At 41.1% G+C, this 19,185-nt stretch overlaps 1 protein-coding gene across 2 annotated transcripts in view; it reads right to left on the bottom strand.

Moving 5' to 3' along the window:
- STIM2 (stromal interaction molecule 2) overlaps window positions 1-18,921 on the bottom strand; it is a 63,753-nt gene extending 44,832 nt beyond the window's left edge. The window contains exon 1 of one of the 2 annotated variants that reach the window (XM_042871139.1): window positions 18,832-18,921. The gene's annotated coding sequence lies outside the window, so the exon portion shown is untranslated. The remainder of the gene's footprint in view (window positions 1-18,831) is intronic. The other variant, XM_042871138.1, reaches the window with a different exon arrangement.
- Between the last annotated feature and the right edge of the window lie 264 nt (window positions 18,922-19,185).

Consider the following 19,185-nt stretch of genomic DNA (forward strand, 5'->3'; position numbering starts at 1 on the left):
GAGCTGTTCAAATTGGATGAGCATTTGTTATAATCGTACGCTGTTATGTATACACAAAATCCAGTACATTTGCACCCCATCCTTGGAGGTATTCAACACCAGGTAGGATGGGGCCCTGGGCAGGCTAATCTGGTGGGTGGCAATCCTACCCATGGCAACGGGACCAGAACTCGATAGTTTTTAAGTTCCTCTCCAAAACAAGCCATTCTGTGACTCTATGAGGACAAATAGCAGTGTATGGAATTGCTAAATCAAAGATAGGCTAAGTAACAAAAACCCAGCAACTAGGTAGATCTAATGAAGACGAGCAGGATTTTAGCTAGTTTTTCCCACAGAGACATCTTGATATGAGTGCCCTCTTAAGACCCACCTATTTTCTAAAACACTTTTTTTTATCCAATCCCACAGGTATTGCTGCATATCATATTAATACATGCCAGCTTCATATATCAAAGACTGAGCACATGCCCACTGACCTACTTAAGAAAACCACCTGCAGTATCACAGACAAACCAGTAAATGAGGAAGAATTTGAGAGTTTTCAACCTTGTCTAAATAATCTGATGACGATTTGAAAATGACAAGCCAGGGCAAGAGGCTCACGTGAAATTTATTCTTCAGATCACTGCTAGAGAGCAGAATTCACTCAGCTACCCCTAGTATCTCAATCCCAGCTTGCCAGTGTCACCCCAGCTCTGCCTGCACTGCAGTGCCTGCAGCCAGCAGCATTATCCACCCACACCATGCGCAGCTGTGAGGAGCCACACCTCGGAGAGGTTTCAAACAGGAACGAGGAAATCAAGCCAAGCGATCAGCTATGTCCTGCTGCCACCTGTGCAGCTGCAAACTGCCTCAAACCCATCATTTCCATCAGCTTCTTCCTTCCTGATTAAAGCTCTGCTGCCGAGCCACCCCCAGATCCGTTGCGTTACCATAAGGCAGAGGGAGAGCAAAATGCAGCACAACCACAGCCTCAGCTATGTCATCGGCTAATTGGGAAGACAATAGAAAACCGATGTTTGAAATGAGTCCTGAGATTGTTTCTACGGGTGCAAACACGTAACTCAGCTCCCACACGCCTCGGGCAGGACTTGCAAACAATCGCTTTTAGCACATCACTGAGCCTCTATGGCTACAGCCACCGGTCCGTGGTTTGGCATGCTCAGTTCACAGCCAGGAAAACAGCACCATTTGAACAAGCTACAAAAGTAGCTAGAGCCCCAAACGCTATACTTTGTATCTAGCACAAAAGCAGTTTACAGGATTTTGCACACGCCGCCAGATAGCCGCAGCTACCAACACAAACTATAATGTATAAGGAGCCAGGAGAAGCATAATGCTTCTTCCCACCATAAACGAGTGTAATACTTAAATACGAGTAGAAAACTGATAGCTTGTTACTTTCTACTTTTAATGCAGCCCCTTCCTAAAATAAATTGGGTTGCTGCATTTCTTGTTTGTGTCACTCCTCCCCTCCAACCCCCAACACACACAGATATCCCCTCCCTATTTTGCTCATGTTTTTGTTTTTTCCTTTCCAGGTCTCCTCCATGCTCCCCATTTTTCATGTCATAAGTGTCATAAGTGTCATAAGGCTTCCCCTTTTATTCCAGTTTCTAATCAATTTCTATCTGTGAAAGGGGATAATTAGGATTCACTATCAGCTAGTTTGGATACACTGACAAAGTGAATATTCTTACTGCATCTTTAAGAAAAAGCCCTGCCCATTTTGTATCTCACATTATAGTGACACATTAATTCTATTATTTCATAATAAATAACCTGCTATTCTCATCCCCTTCTACTAAAAAAAAAAATAAAGTTCCTCACCTTCTAGGGGTTTTTCTTTGTCTTAAAGCAGTGACAGCAACATCTTCATCCTTCCCATTGCCTCTCACTGTTACAGTGGCTCATTCTGGTCACAGAAAATCACAGTAACACCAAGGTTGGAAAAGACCTACAAGACCATCCAGTACAACCATCCACCTATCACCAATAGGTCTCACTGGTCATTTTTTTATTTCATCAACAATGGCAGATATGCATAACTAACTTTTTTTTTTTTTTTTTTCACTAAACCAGCCAAAGTAATTTTTGCACAAATGTGCATGTGTTCCTCCAAATGCAGTTAGAAAATGAAATTTCTAAAATCTATTTGTTCAAATAGGATATTGCAGAGGAATTGTTTAGTTAGAACTATCAAGCTTCACATCTTCTGAGCTTTAATCAAAGTTCTTATGGTCATAAATCCACAACTGTTCACTCCTCCCTTGCCACTTCAGGTCTTAAGCTTTCAAAAAAGCTGATTTCCAGGCAGGCTGGATTAACTAAAAAAAGACAAATCTCAGTGTACAAAGATGATTTCCACTCACTGTGAAAGACGATCACTTAAGTCAGCATAAGCAAGCTAGGAACATCTTTATTCCATGAGCAGAGAATAGTAGTGCTGAAAAGACTGAGTAATGCCTTCGTATACGTCTCACTGTAACATGGAAGTAGTTCATCTGTTTTAGAAGTGCTGTACCTGAACTAAAAAGCCCTACCTCCCAAGCTTTCCAGAGCAGGCTGCTAGGACTGCCTGGTGCTATGCAGTCCCACTAGAGTTCACACCAGCTCAAGGGTCTCAACAAAGCATTCCTTCAAACAATGAAATTCACTCCATCACGCACCTATTTTTCACTCAAAAGCACTGGCTGTGTTCCCCCATTCTAAATCAAGCCTTCTGGGTAAAGATGTTAGATGCAGATTTGTTAGAAGGCAAATGCATGCAGAAATCACCACTTAAGTGTATCATACCCAGAACTTTTTTTCCACTAAACTAAATCATACTGGGAAAAAGAAAAAAGCCTGCAAGCATCTCAGTATCCTTAGTTGTTCTTTGCAAGAACAGAATTTAGCTTTCACATGAAAATGTGTTTATTTTCTTCCTTTTTTTTTTTTTTTTTTTTTTTTTTTTTAAATGGAGGCTTTCCATTAAGGAACAGAAGAGAACATGATAAAGCTAAAAGAAACAATGTTGTCTTAAGTACCTGCAGAATTTGAAAAACTAAATCACTAGAACGTAATTCACATTATCAAGTATTTGTGCAAAAACACACACAATATCACAATTTAATCAGTAGAAATCAAGAAAGCTTTCCCATATTTCCATTTGGGCCCACAACTGAGCTTGGCTACAGAGTCAAATTGCTTCCTGATAGCATGTTCTCCATCTGTCTGCTTTCTTAACATCAATTGTTTACCAAATAAGGAATAGCTACGCTTCCTCTTATTATCTTCCTTTTAATCAGTCTCAAAGTACTTGGATTTTTTTCTTCTCTTATCAATAGAATAAACACTGCATAAATATGCTCTAGGAAACAACATCTACATCCAGATCTGCCTGGAAAACATTGGCTTTCCTTTTGAAGTTGAAATCAACAGCCAATAAGTGGTACCAGAACCAGGTAAGTTTTTGTACACAGTAGAAGAGACAGCGTAAGTTGTTCAACCAAAGAAATGACAACTGTTCATAGACAGGCTAAAAACACTGCAGACAAATACTGAACACTAGGTATAGAATAAATCTTTTCTACTCAAATGATTTATCAGTTTATACCCAAGACTAAGCTTAATGCTTTTCTTCTCCTCATCAGTGCTGGAGAGCTGCAAGTTCAATCACAGAACTGAATCCAAGCATAACTATTCTATTCTTTCCCTCTGAATTTTGCTATTGATCACATACGCCAACAACAAAGCCCACCTACCAGTTCAAGAGGAATCCAAGCCAGAACTGCAGGAAGGGAGATATAGAAGGAAAGGTGCAGAAGTATAAAAGCAACCATTGCTGACTGATCTGCACAGAAAGTCACCTGAGGTAATTATACACATTGGAATCTGCTTTAGCAAAAACTTTCTTACCACAAAATTTGCTAATTGGTATTAAGTTATTTGCTTAATAAGCAGCTGTTAAATTACTAAATGGAGCAACACGGAGGTAATTATACCTCCTTTATTCAGGTACTCTGCTTGGTTCTACTCATCTCAAAAAAGTATTCCAAACAAAAGAAATTTCCATATGCAAAGAGCACACAAGCAGGGTGATAGAAAAACAGACAAAAATAAATTAGACAACGATTTTATTTTTTTTCTAATTGATATTATTTTGGAAAGCTACTAGTAAAAAAAATAAAAACTGCTTTTACATGGTGCAATGCTCATTTATGACACTGAATTATACTGAAGATCATGTCCAAAACATGAAACATTTTCCAAAGGGAGATGCATATCACACAAATATGCTTATTATAGGTAAGAAAAAAAAAAACAAGGTGCCTGCTGCAAGTCTTCACACTTTAGGACATAAAGCAGCCCATAAATACCTTTTTCTTCGGAGGAGTCTTCCTGAATCACTATGCTGAAGTCACGTGCTAAGACAAAATCCTCCTCAAGCCACAGGTAGACAGATAATTTAAGACTTTAGATAAGCTACTTCACTTATTTTGTAAGATAATGACTATGTTCTTAGATAAGGTTTTAACCTTTTAATCCACTCCTGGATCAGCAACGGCTGGCAGGGGGTAAGAAGGAAGCAGATAATAATGACTAAAACCAATATTCATTAAAGAATATTTAGTTTCTCTATCCACTTTCAGCCATCATCTGTCTACTGATGAACATTCAGAAGGCTATGCTAGCAATCCTTCATTATTTTCTTCTGATTTTCATTTTACTTCTCTTGTCTCTCCCAAGGGGTTGGGCAAGTGATGCCTGGGTGCTGTATGAAACGTTAAGGCCAATGGAGGAATTAATCTTGAGTCACCTTCCACTGAAAGCTGACTGTTGCTAATGCTAACAACATTACTGTTGTTATGGAACGCTTCTCTCAAGTTACTTACTAGATTCAGTGTACACAAGTATGGTTCTAGCAGTTCAGAGTGGATATTATCATGACATCACAAAGCAAGTCTGTTTACATATATACTGTGTGCTAAAATGAACGCAAAACCCTTCCTGACATGAGGTGACATCAGTTCTAAATACAAAAAAAAAAAAAACAAAAGAGCAGCACAATTTTCACAAGCAGTCATTAGTCAGGACAACACCACAGAAAGTCAGAGTAAGCTCTGACAATAAGAATGCTTTAATTAACCTAAACAGAGTGGCATCACATTTCTAGCTTTCCCAAGTATTCGCGCTCATAATTAATTCCTAACATGAACTGCATCACCAACTTATAAACAACACAAAAGCTGATCAGAAATCTACTTGCATTTTTCTTTCCCCCCAACTAATTTCACTGGACATTCAACTGAGGCAAGTAACAGATGTGACCAAAAGTAGCATCGAACAGGCATCCAAAGTATTGCTAAAGGAAAACAAAAATCACTTAAGAACTACATGACAGAACAAGTCATTCTGTTTTAGACAATTCACTGCATCTAAATAGTTATTAACCAATCTGCATAGAAGAAAGTCAGCTTGCACATTTCAGGAAGTTGTAATTATATGAAGCACAATCAATTGCACTCAGAAGTACTTTACAGAATTTAAGCATCAACATAGACTTATTGCAACTTGCATTAGTAATATGTAACAGCTAGATGTTCTCTATAAAGAGCTGCACAAGAAAAGCACAGAACACAGGCATTCTGAAGGACTACGAAAGACCCCTAAGTTCAAGGCAACTGTAGCCTTCAAACAAGCAGCATATAAAATGTCACCAATCCTTCTTGAATATTTTAGATTTTCTCCAGCTCTCTGACATCTCTCAAAGACAAGTCTATGCTATCATAAAAGACACTGCCCACAACTCTCATCCTTCCTACGTGAAGTGCCTATGAATACTAATGAATCCCAAAGAGCAACTCCAGTGCTATGGTAGCCTGCAAAGACAGAGTAGGCAGACCAATATTCTCCTTGTGACTAAACCAATCACAGTTGCATGAGTCCGAACAATTGTGGGCGAGAATATCACAATTTCCAATTTAGCACAACATTCTGCTCTGAAGTACAAAGCGTTACTTGAAGTTCCCAGATCCAATCAATGCAGAGGTGGAATTGTTCTCTTTCTTTTATATGTGAGCTTCATTTAGATCTACAGATCTAAAGCATTTTCTGTTAGAGTTCCAGAACCACACGAGCTGATAGCAATGTAGTTGCTACCTCTGGTACACCTTATAGATATATATTATATTATTATAATATATAATATTATAATAATATAATTGTAAAACAGTCTGTAAAACAGTTCAAAAGTTGAAGTGACTTCAAGCATAGATCATCTTATCTAGCACATCATCCACTAGGAAGTCCCAAACCTTCTGAAAGTAATAAATTATGGCTAACGAGGACATGAAAGATGGGGAGAAGGAGTTAACACCACCTCCCCTTCGCTAACACATTAATTATAGCTTCCTAGCTAGTATTACAGATTGACTGAAACCTAATCTTGCAACATTTTAAAGCTAAATAGCAGGAAACAAGACTTCAGTGCACTCAAGAAGTGCTGTGAATGTAAATATCAAATTAGTATCCAACTTGAGCAGTAGTTAATCATTCTCTGACATTCAAAAATTAAAAACATTGAAGGCAGCCCCCCCCCCCCCCCCCTTTTTTTCAAGAAGTGTCTAAGGTTAGATATAAGATTACGGTTTAAGGTCAAATAATGCCCTGAAACAAGTTGGAGGTTCCTCCAAGTCTTAAACATTGCTCCTAGAAAATTTTCTGTATAGAGCAGAGTGCACACTTTCATCCCTCTTTATATCCAACAGGAATCCAACACTGAGTTAGTCAATGGTGTGATTCACATACCCAAACAGGGTTTGCTACCTCATAAGAAACTAAGTTTGCTCTCCATGTCTGTTATAGAAGGAGCCTGGATAACTTGGATATCAACACTTCAAGAGGTGTAAAACGAACATAAACTTTAAGGGTAGAATTCAAGTAACAGCACAAGAAAGCACTTCAAGAACGACGGGCCCCTACTTCTACAAATTCAACAGTGCTAAACAACAAATAAAACTAGTAAGCAGGAAACTATGGACAGTAAAGTGTATCCAAGTATATTTTTTCCATCCTGAATGGCCTGAAACACCAGCTCCTAAATGCTACAGTACTCTCCAAGTCCAGTACAGCACCACTAGCTCTTGGCATGACCAGCAGCCAGGCAAAGAAGGCAAGGAAAGGGTGGCAGGCCTACTGCTGGAGATACCCAGTGTGCAAAGTACCTGCCGCTAGGTCTGGCCGCTTGCCTCTGCCCCAGACCCTGGACTTCACCAGAAAGCATCCCACATACTTCCAACCCTATCTGGAAGCAACACTAACAGCAAAGCCTTCTGCAAGATCTGACAAATGCAAATACTCATTTGCCTACTTCCTCCAACAGAAAAAGCAACCAGGTAAGAGGTGAAGGAGACCTGAAAGCCACTCTTGGTGTGACGCCGTAACAACAAAACACAATTTCTGATCACAAGAGAATTAATTAGACCTCTATATTTGAATAGAAGTTATCTTTAAAACCTTTCAGGTCAAGAAAAAAATAGCTGAGGTTGATTTCATTATTACAACTATTAATTCAAATGAAGTACAAGCAGAAAATGACTAACAATGAGTAAAAATCAAGGGGTTCTATCTCTTTAACAAACCAACTAATTAGAACTCACCCTTTGAAGCAACATGCATTTATCACAACTCTGAGATAGGCCAATGAGGAAGTGAGTTTCAAAATATTTCTATGTCAACAAGAAACTTAAGATCATCGGGTAATGCTGTTCACAAGTGAACACATCAGAGCCAAAGGCTCGTTATTCATGCAAGTATGAATTCATTCAAATATGAATAGAGCTATTTAAAATTCTTGGACAAGACATTAGGCAGAGGTAAATATTGCTCTTTTCCTAACACTTAGAACTGCAATACTTCGACAACTTCATTATTAGTATTGGTACCTGTACTCATCATCACTATGAATGTCATAATTCACCTTGTACCACACTTCCAACTAATGCTTACTTCACATACAAACATTAAGAAAATACCCAATAAATATATTATCTTTTAGGAAACCACATGACTAACAGCCTTGTATTGTTTAGTTCCAAATGATACAGATTGCTCTATGTATTCAAGTTCTTAAATTCACTACCAAGCCTCACAAAAGGGGCTTGGAAATACCCAGTTGTACAAATGGCAGCCTCCATGGTGATCACAGGATACACACCTACTGTTGATTTCTACAGCAGTTTACAGTCGATGCTTCTAATTCCCATCTATATACAAGAAGCATCAAAGAACTTCATACATGAAATTGTATTTTCCAAAGTACTGAACATAAAACTTGTTAAACAAATCATAATTGGAGCTCTGTCTTGATAACAAAATAAATGCTCCTTCCCTCTATCAAGTCTCTTACTGCACTCCTACTAAACTGACCAGAACTAAGTGTCTCCTTATTGTCACTGAGAGTACAATACAGACTTGGAACAACAAATTGTATTTTTGTTTCAAACACACACCATGATTTCATTAATGTCGTGCAATACATCCTTGTTACCAGACAAATTTCACTTCCACTTTCAGTTTTAATGTGCACAGCACAATAAAAAAGGCAGTGTGAACTACACACTTTCATGAAATATGTCTATGAAGTCAGTTTTCAGACCAGAATACACGCCAAGATCAGATGGTGTATAATCAATGAATATAAAGATGTTATAATTATGAAATAAACAATAGAGTTTGGCAAAGCAGATTATGATAAAAAAATAATAGGATAGAAAGCTTACCCATGTCCTGGGCTCGCTTATGAAACTCCAGCAGAGTGGATCTCCAGAAGAGATCCTTCCCCACTGGCAGTCAGCTCTTAAAAGGGTCTAGGAGAGGTGCAGCCAGGCTCCACCCCTTCCGGCAGCACAGGTGAATTGCCTTTACCTGTGCTCCCAGGGCTGCCTCATTGCTCACCTCAGGAGACCAGAGGTTCAGGTCATGACTCAGCAGTTCCCATACAGATGGTTTAATTGCTTCTTGTACAATTGTGAATGTTCTAAATGAAATTATTTTCATTCTCATCAGCTTCTGAAACCTTTTCGAAGGGGGGGGGAGGAGGGGGGGAGGACAAGAGACCACAAGATGTGCAAAGTTGTCATTCCTCAACATCCTGCAAATAAGAGTGGCTGGGGGACATTTTAAAAATATAGAAAGCAATTATTTAGGTTACAAGACAGTGATTGTCTTGTACTTTGGCTTCTGCAAGCATGTTAATCTGCTGCTGACAGCTTTTTGGACATAGGAAATTATGAACAATAAAGAAAATAAAAAAGAAAAAGTCACTGTAATTCTATTATCCTCCAACTGAAAAGAAAATTCAGCTTTAACATACCATTTAGGAGACCACAAACCAATACAAATCAATGGAAGAAAAACAGTTGAATAAAATTAATTTACCAAGTCAGTGCCAGCAAAAATTTCATAAGACAATAGCCTCCACTTCAGAACATCTCTCCAAAAATTTACCATATGAATTATGACACAACATACAACATTATGATATTCTACTTTGAGCATTTTAACCTTATACTTTCTACGTTAGCAATCACTTTAAGCATTTGCATAAAACAAAAAATGAAATGCCAATGGAAAACAGCAAGCATTTGCCAAACTGTCTCATCTCAAATAACATAGCCACAATGCATTTCCTAGTTTAATTCCAGCTCTTCAGAGAGCACACCTCTGCTCCCCTTCATCCCTGCCAAAAAAAGCGTGGGGCAGGTGGGATGTCTATTTCGAACCTAATTTTCAATGAATGCCCCAAGTCTTTTATCATGAGAATAACTACCATCTAACTACCTACAGTTGCCTCTTATGATTACAGACAGGTCCATCACATCGTCAGCTACAGCTCTTAAGACTTGAAACCCACTGGCTTCTGTAGTGCCCATCCTCCAGCCATTTAGCCTTTATCACCATGCAACCTTCCTTCCTTTGCTGCCACAGCTCTCGTTCATTTGACCTTCACTTCAACAGTTTCAGCAATTATTCCAGCAGAAGATGTCAGTTTACTCAATGGAAGTCACTGGGTATGAGGAGCACAGGCTGGAGGCCTAACACATATTGGCTTAGGCTCCCAAGGAAGTATGGCTGCAGGCAGGCTTTTTAAAACCAGAGAAACCTGACGCCTCTTTATACAAAAAAAAACATACAAGAACTCTGGTGAGCTTTATCCAGACCTTTTCTAGTTTTACATACCCTTTCACAAGTAATAATGGTATATCTACTGTTTTCCTTTCTTCGTAATTTGCATTATTTCTTTCTGACCAACAAACAGGCTTTTTCCATAGAACAATCCACAATTACTCTCAAAATCAAAATTATAACAGCTTATAAGAGATCCAGTTACCAAGTTAAATGCAATTCAAGTTTTTACTTTAGGGCACGAAAGTATCCAGTTGAGTAAGTTCCCCCCTCCTTTTTTCCCCCATTCCCGAGTTTTTTGTTGGCTTTTGTTTGTTCCCCCCCCCGCACATCAGACACAATCTCACATCTCATCATCCCAACATGCAGCCATCAATTAATACCTTCAGAGATCCATATGCACAACAGCAGTTTATGCCGGGTCCCCCTTCATCATTCTGCTGCATACCCAACTTCCACTCACCTCTGAGCTGGTGTTCCATTTATTATCTACTGCTTTGAAGTTGCATCATTTTCATTCCCATTAAAGCTAACATTTTACCTACAAATGCATATTACACTTAGAGGAGATTCCAATTTTTATTGATCTCATCACAGTCAAAAGTTGTGTACAGCACTTCCATTTTATTGAAATAGGAAGTCTTACTATTTTACAACATCAAGAAAGTTAGTCTTGCCTATTGTTCAGAGGATGCTAGAAATAGGCAAACAAAGCAGCATAAAACAGCATCTAAGTGCTTTGAGGACAAAAAAAGATACTCCACAGATGCATAGTTTCTTTTAGGAAAGATGCTTATTAAATAAAGGAAACAAACCAGTTCTACTTGGATTCATTATGAGAAATACTAGAAGTGGCAAACCAAATGCATTTAGAGTTCAGACTGTATTTCTTCTTTTAAGTTGCTAAATACCTACAGCTCAGTCAGAATGGGCAATGTCTTCATTATCCAGTATTTACAGAATCACATTTCATTAGTTTTGCCTTATGCAACTAAGTAGTTAGGCCAAGCATGTGATTTTGGTTTTGAGCAATGAGCTCCCTCATACAAACAACTGGTAAAAACTGAGTGAACTCCTGAAAGAAAGGCTTAATTCCAAAACAGAAAACATAGCACACATAGGCTTCTACTATTGGACAGCAATACTTTCTGCCAAGGCTGCTACCTTCTCACAGATGCTCTTGTGCAGCAGTGCAGTGAACTGAAGTGAGGACCTGATCCTGCTGGGGGAAAAGAAAAAGCACCAATCTCCCATGCAGTCCATTCAAAAAACTAGCTCACCTCCAGCCACAGTAACATTAGGGAAGAGGTCAGGACAGATAGAATAGGCAGGGAAGAAGAGAAAGCAACAAGCAAAGGAACAAGCAAGAGTAGGTACTGAAGTCAGTTTAAATCAATAAAAAGCGACAGTCTTTCACAGCGACAGTCACTGCCTGCAACACAACCAAGGAAAGACCAATTACAGGGACTATGTTTCATAAGACCAAAACAGACATTTCAGATGCAGCGCTAGATTGCAATCCCAGAGAATACAGAGCACAGTTTCATACATTTAAAATCAAAGGATTCCTCTAATTGTCTCATTCAGTTGTTACAGCAAGATCTACAATACCCTCCCTATGAGTACCCCAACAGCGTTTTGGGAGATGTAGCCAAGGAACATGGAACAGATAGAAGAAACTGAGACAAGCAACGCTCTCAAAAGAGTACTGATAAGGTCTCTCTCTCTTTCAAAAAAAAGATTGGGAAGACAGTTGCCTCAATGCATTCCATTTGCACCTAAAAAAAAAAAAAAAAAATCACAGAGAAGGATATTTTTCCTTCATGTCACATGGCATATTACTAGAGCTACACAATACTACATAGTCTAATTTTTGTATTTAGCAAAACAGTAAGCCATACTTAGAACTAAAAAGGCAAACTTTCATTTTCATATCAAAAACATTTAAATCTAGGCAATGAAAAAAGTCAAAAGTATTTTTCTTACAGGCATATGATGTTACAGTAAGGGGTGATCGTGCAACCTTCTATATATAGCAATCTAGAATTGAAACTACACTAGAAGGAAGTCTCCCACTCAGAGTGATTAGCTTTGTTTCAAAATCACAGACCACATGGCTTGGGTGGTTTTGTTTACTTCTTAACAATATCATATGCCTTGCTTGCTGTTCTTCAAATACTAGAAGGCATTTCAAATTCAGATAAAGTAAACCAACCTTTTCATTCTCAGACTAAATGTGGAGAAACAATATAAAATATTTGTATATGCTTTAGGTTAGGCACACAACTTGAAAATTCACTTGCTTACTGAAGCTTGGAAGGGTGTCCATGAGAGGAATAAGTTTCAAGTAAAATCCTATGGTTGAGACAAAGCATCAAAATATAGACAAAAGTTACTTAGAGAATTTCCTAGTGAAGCTCACTGAATATATTTCAACATGCAAACAGATGGCAGTATAAATATAAAGCATTTACTGAGCCATTCCCTGCTTCATAAAGCGCTACAGATGCAGAAAAAAAAACGAGATGTTAGCAAGTTATTGATGACAAATCTCAATGGCAGTCAGGCTACTGGAGTTATTAATATTAAGATTAAAATAATGTTGGTGTTAACATTCTCTTTCTAAATAGCATATTTGTCTTGCATAGAATTCTTGATTTTAACTAATCTGATGCAACAGAAGAACAGTTTCTTTTCAGTGTAGCATTCTTGAATGAGTGGAATCCTTTCCAGCTAACAGACTCTTCTCTGCTTGAAACCACAAAGCAAAAAGGAGAATTCACACCACACCTCATTGTACGGAAAACTTACTGTTTTAAGCAAAAACTATCCCAAATATAGAAACCTAAACTGCCTTCACCAGGCTTTTATTCAGTAAGAAATAATATTTGAATTAATACATTACTGAAGTTTGTGTTCACTCTTATACGTGGCTTTAAATTGTTGCATATAAACCTCTGTTTGCTGCTGATCTCAGTTTTAGAAGCAGAGCACATGACAGTTTCTTACAGAAGAATAAATAGCCACGAAGAAAACAAATCAAGTACTAAAATTTTAACTGGAGACAGCAGCAGAGGGCTGGGCTGTCGTCAGTTCTGAGGTGCTTCGTAACACAGAAGCAGCAGGAGGAAACAGAACATGGGGCCTAGAGGAAAGGGATCAAAGTTATCTCCCCTATAAATTCTGGTACCACACAAGCTCAAGTTTCGTGCAGTGCCCTGCACCTCAACATCCGCTTCAGGTCAACTGAATTCCTGCAGTGCTGCTCGCTGTTTGCAATGCAAGCTACAGCAATGCCACTCCCCTCCAGCACTACACCCAGGAAGTCCCAAAGAAGCAAAGATTCACCTGTAGCAGCACCGGGGGTCTGCATGCAGGAGACATTCCCTCATGAGCTATATAACTCATAACACAAGGCTAAGATGTAAAAAGCAAGGCCAGTGGTTCTCACCAGCCAGGTAAAATTCTGTTGAGACAACAATTCCATTAACGAGTTTTTCGTTTTTCATTTTTAACCAATCTGCCCGGCACATTATTTTTTATTTCCAAAGCAAATTTAGGCAAAACTCTGCAATACTATTGATGATACGGAATTAAATGTTCCTCTAACAAACCCCTGATAAATACTGTGTTTTTGTGATTGGAAGGAAAATGAGGAAGGTCCAAAAAGAGGGAAAAAAAGCATTAAAGAAAGCAACAAACAGTCCTCAGTCAAGTGTGCAGCGCTCACTGAAATCAAGCAAACAAACACAATTTGTGTAGCACCCAGGCAATGAGCGCATTCCATTTATGCTGATTCTAAAGGAGAACTCTGCATTCTTGTTGTATTCACCTCCTCCCTCTCAGAGATGCAAAGATAGTTTCCGTGGCAACAGGAAAGCCTTCACAGTATCCAGAGGCAGTAGAAAAGCAACTTAAGTAATGACTGGGAACTCACCTATGTTTTGAAGATGTATAGGTGCTTATTTTATAACACCACACAGTGATTATTTACCCTCATCACAAACCCTATGTGGTCAAGATAAACATCTGAAATTCCTGCATTTTAAAAAGCATTTAACAGGTGCGATGCAGTAGACTAATCCCAATGAAGACTGCTCATACACCAAAGTTTCCACACCAAGTCCCATTACACAGCATGTCTCTCACATAAAAGATTTCTCACTTCTCTGGACTTCTAGAAAATGCATTCAAACCCCACAGAAATCTGAAGGCTGTGATTCTCCTAGCCTTTCCACAGCACTGCAGCTCTTTACAACATGATCGTCCACCTAGAGCTGACAGACAAGAGATATTGAATTCTAAAGGACGTACAAAGTACAGCATGCAAACTAAAATCAATTACATATCACAGAATTGTAAAGGTTGAAAGGGACCTCCAGAGATCATTGAGTCCAACCTCCCTGCCAAAGCAGGTTCCCTACACCAGGTCACACAAGTGACACACACAGCCTCCCTGGGCAGCCTGTTCCAGTGCTCCGTCACCCTCACTGTAAAGAAGTTCTTGCGCACATTTGTGCGGAACTTCCTATGCTGCAGTTTCTGGCCGTTTCCCCTTGTCCTGTCTCAACACAGCTGAAAAGAGTTCAGCCTCGCAACTCTGCCCCCCACACCTTAGATACTTATAGACCTGGATCAGGTCCCCTCTCAGTCTTCTTTTCTCAAGGCTAAACAGACCCAGTTCACTCAACTTTTCTTCACAGGGGAGATGCTCCAGGCCCTTCACCATCTTTGTGGCCCTCTGCTGGACTCTCCAAGAGATTCCTGTCTTTTTTGTACCGGGGAGGCCAGAACTGGACACAGTATTCAAACTGCTTACTTCATATAAACTTTTTAAAAAGGGAACTACATTTTTCAGTGTTTTCCATAGCAATAGTGTCATTGTGGGAAATCTTAACACTGCAGTTTGCCTCTGCCATTGGGTCCGGTTGCCATCCTTTGACAGATGCAAGGCAGCTCAACGCAGTTTGGATAGATCTTTATCACCGAGGTTAGCTAGAAGAAAATGAGTCATGCCTGGGTTGCGTAGGAGTAGCTAGCCTGAGCCTGGTAGGAGGTCCCCAGAAAAGCAGAGATTTCTTCAGAAAGCTTACAGCTGAAAGAGCAACTCAAAAACCTGCTGATGGAGCAGTGATACAGAGTTAAATAACTGTAGATAACTGCTCTGCGATGCAGTCAGTAACCACCAGCTTGAGGTCGGCATCATTAGTGGACAATGGACTCCAATTTCTGTCCTCTCAATAGAAACCACAGGACCAGATCGTTAAGGGTTTAACTACAAACATAAAATAGAAGTAACAGAAAAGAACAGACTTGGGATACTCAGTTTTTGTCACTAGAAACAGCAATCATCCTTAAAAAGCAGCCTGCTGCTGCGGAAGTGACAGATCTCACAGTTCCATTTTATAAGACCAGGACATGCCGAAAGACTCAAAGATCACTTTGCTACATGATCAAAACCACCACACTCTGTATTCCTCCACCATATGAAGCCTCACACACAACCACACCAAGTTCCTAGGGGATTACTCCAGCTAAAGAAAGGTCACTGCAGCAGTCCCACAGTCACCTCAGGATACACATACACGGACAGTATGGCTCGTCTAATGACTCACTGCCCTTCTTCCCTCTGCTGACCCACCCGCACAGCCATGCTCCCTGCACTGCTGCTAGCCCTTAGAACATACCATGAAAGAGTCTGATAAGAAATTCACTGGTTTCTGTTGCCTGCATTTCCTTCCACATTCCTTCAAGCTAACACAGCAGCAGTCACAGCCACACTGAGGAGGGAAGGGGCAAAAGGGATATGCAGCAGAAAGGGAGCAGGGCCTATCGCTCCTTGCCAGCCCTGAGCACTGGGATGAGCATGCCTGCTCAGGATTATTTATCATGCAACACACAAATCTTTCAGTAACTTTCAGAAAAGTGGCTAATAATGCTGCTCAATATTGCAGAGCAATTTAAAGTCAGTAAATAAACAGAATGTGAAAATCCAAGGTTATCTTCAGGACTAGAACAGGTGATCCCTTCACTTTCTACCATACTGTAAACAAGCAGTCTCAGAACAAACATACGACGCCTCTCAGTACTCCATTTAGTGCAAAAAGACTTACAGATCTGATTTTCTTAACTACGACTTGACATGTAAATGACAGCTGTATATATGTTACAAATTGCCATTTAAAAAGGAAGCATACAAGAGACAACAATGATACAAATTAAGTCTTTGAATACCTAAAAGTATAACTGTTTCCTGGCCATAAAATCAGTTGCATTCTTCTCTGTCATATGTCACTATATCCCTAGATTAACTTTGCCAGTTTCTCCTCTAACCCAGCAAAAACTTTCAGCGACAGGAATTGGTTACACTATTTATGCAATTTAAATGCTAATGGTAAAAGCTTCCCAGATGATACTAAACCTAGATCTCCCCCACTACAACTCACTTCCTCTTAACCTACCTCTTAGCCACAGAGCAGATGGAAAAAGTTGTGGTTTTTTGATCAATACCCTCGTGTGAACTATTTATTACCTATTTAGTGACACAATCCTCCCACAGCCTTTTCCACCACCCAAACACAGCAGCACATCAGTCAAATCCTGAGCCTCTCAGTCCGTGGTACTACTTTCCTCTGTCCTTGTTGGCTTGTTTAATACTCAAGACTAGACACAGAAGAGCAATGAAGAACAATGAAATGTTTCAGCTTCTAAAGAGTTTTCTGCAATTCAAACTGGATTAACATATCCCAGGACAGCATTTGCTCCTGCCAGCTGCATTATGTTGTTTCTTCAGTTCACAACTATAATTCTGGATTTCTTCCTACAGCTGCACTGACTGTACACCTACACCTTATCTGAGCACCTGATAGACTCCTCCTAGCTTAACATTACATACTTCGTTAACTTTTCCTTTGGATTTTACCTCTTAGGCTGAAAATCAAATTCTATGTGCTTATCTAAATGACTGCTTGCATCGCTCCTAACTTGCTCTCACGTCTGTATGTCCTTTCCTTAGAAGATTAAAGCTATAACTATTATAATCACTCCCTGTACAGTCACAGGATTCTCCCACAACCTTCAGGAGTTCCTCCGGCAGTGCAAAGAGCAGCTGGCAGTTGTTTGGGTCCAGCATCAGAGGCAAACACCTCAAGCTATCAGCCATACACTGAACACTGTTAAAAGTCTCTCCAAGATTTAAACTGATTCTAAGATGGCTTTTAAGCACATATGTTCACAGAATTACAGAATGGCCAGGGTTGGAGAGGACCTCAAGGATCTCCAAGCTCCAATCTCCCTGCCACATGCAGGGCCACCAACCTCCCCCCATTTAATACTAAACCAGGCTGCCCAGGGCCCCATCCAGTCTGGCTTTGAACACCTCCAAGGATGAGGCATCCACAACCTCTCCAGGCAGCCTATTCCAGCAACTCACCACTCTCTCTGTAAAGAATGTTTTCCAGATCAAACTGTTACATAAATAACACAACAAACTGACTCCTAAAGTGTTAGATCCCTCATATATATTTTCTCCCTGGATACACCGCTGGTGGAGACACCACAGCATTTGAATAGCTTCTCACTGATTTTACAGTCCAAAGTACACCAAAAAAAAAAAAAAAGACTTCTCTCCACCCAAACTGACACTTTTGATTGATTGAGCATGAAGTGTAGACAGCATCAGCACTATGTATAGCAAGAACTGCTTAATACCACCTACAATCCGGCTAATTACGTTTTGGGGAAAAAAAAAAAAAGCTGTTCCAACACAGCATATTCACAACACCCCTAGAAGAAATGGTTCCTGTCTCTTAGACTGCAGATGTTTGCACTTCCTTAGTTTGCACAGCAAGCCAACAGAACAGACATCTTCAAGTTCAGAAGTGCCCTGTCCTCCAAGCAGACCACTGGTGTACCACTGAAAACTTATAGTTCTAGCAGAGTGTTCTAATACTACCTTCAGCAGAACAGTGGATTTTGTTCCGATAGAAACGCACTGCTTTCTAAAGCAAAGCAGAGTGTATGCCCCCTTTCTCTCTCACCTTCCACACTCCTCCAGGCAGAGGGCTCTCAGAAGCACGCTATAAGATACGGCAAACTTCAGAATGCTCAAGTGCTGCCTGCCCACAAACGCTGCTCTCCTCAGAGTACGGTCTGAGGACCGCAGAGCTTCCCACTATCCACTACAGAACGGCTCCAGGAGGCATCACGACCTACCGAAATACCATTATTTTCAGTGTTCCACTGCAACTGCTGTGTGCAGGCATCACCATTCGCCACAAGTACAGCAATAGGAACACTGCCGTTTTTTCTTAAAAATAAATAAATAAAGTTATCCGTAGACAACAGCTTCCCACACTTCTCCTTTCCGGAGGAAGGGGCGCGGGAGAAGCCGCAGCGGTGCCCGCAGCCGGACGGGCGGCCCCCAGGCGGGGTGGCTCCGGGGGCACCGCACCCCAGCCCGGCCAAGCCCTCGCCCAGCTCAGCCGGGAAGGCGGTGTCGTTGTGCGGCAGGATCCGGCCCGCATCCTGCGGCAGCTCCGGCCAGGGAGGGGCAGAGCCGCAGTGCCGCCGCTCCGCTCCGCGCCGCACCGAGGCAGGCAGGCAGGCAGGGCGGGCAGCGCGGCACCGGAGCGCGTTCCCCCTTCCGCGCGGAGCCGTTACCTGTTATCTCCGCGGCAGAGGAGGACGAGGAAGAGGCGGCCGTGCCTCCTCGCGCACCCCGCCGCCCGCTGGGCACGTCCGCAGCCTCCAGCTCGCATTCCGCAGCGGCGGCGCCGACCAGCAGCAGCCCCAGGAGGAGCAGGCAGCCCGGCGCCGCGGGGACGCCGCGGGGCGCTCGGCTCTCGCTCATCGCTACGCCGCCGTATGAGATGCGGGGGGGGGGAGGAGGGAGGAAGGAAAGGGCTGGAGCCGCTCCGCTACCCGCGCCGCAGTCGCCGCTCGCCGGTCCCACGCCGCCTCCCGCCGCTTCCGGCGGCCAACGCCGCCGAGCCGAGCAGGCGACACGTCACCACG

This window comes from Lagopus leucura, unplaced genomic scaffold (assembly GCF_019238085.1).
Source record: "Lagopus leucura isolate 7727_CA_CO unplaced genomic scaffold, USGS_WTPT01 Super-Scaffold_100004, whole genome shotgun sequence".
Lineage (NCBI taxonomy): Eukaryota > Metazoa > Chordata > Aves > Galliformes > Phasianidae > Lagopus > Lagopus leucura.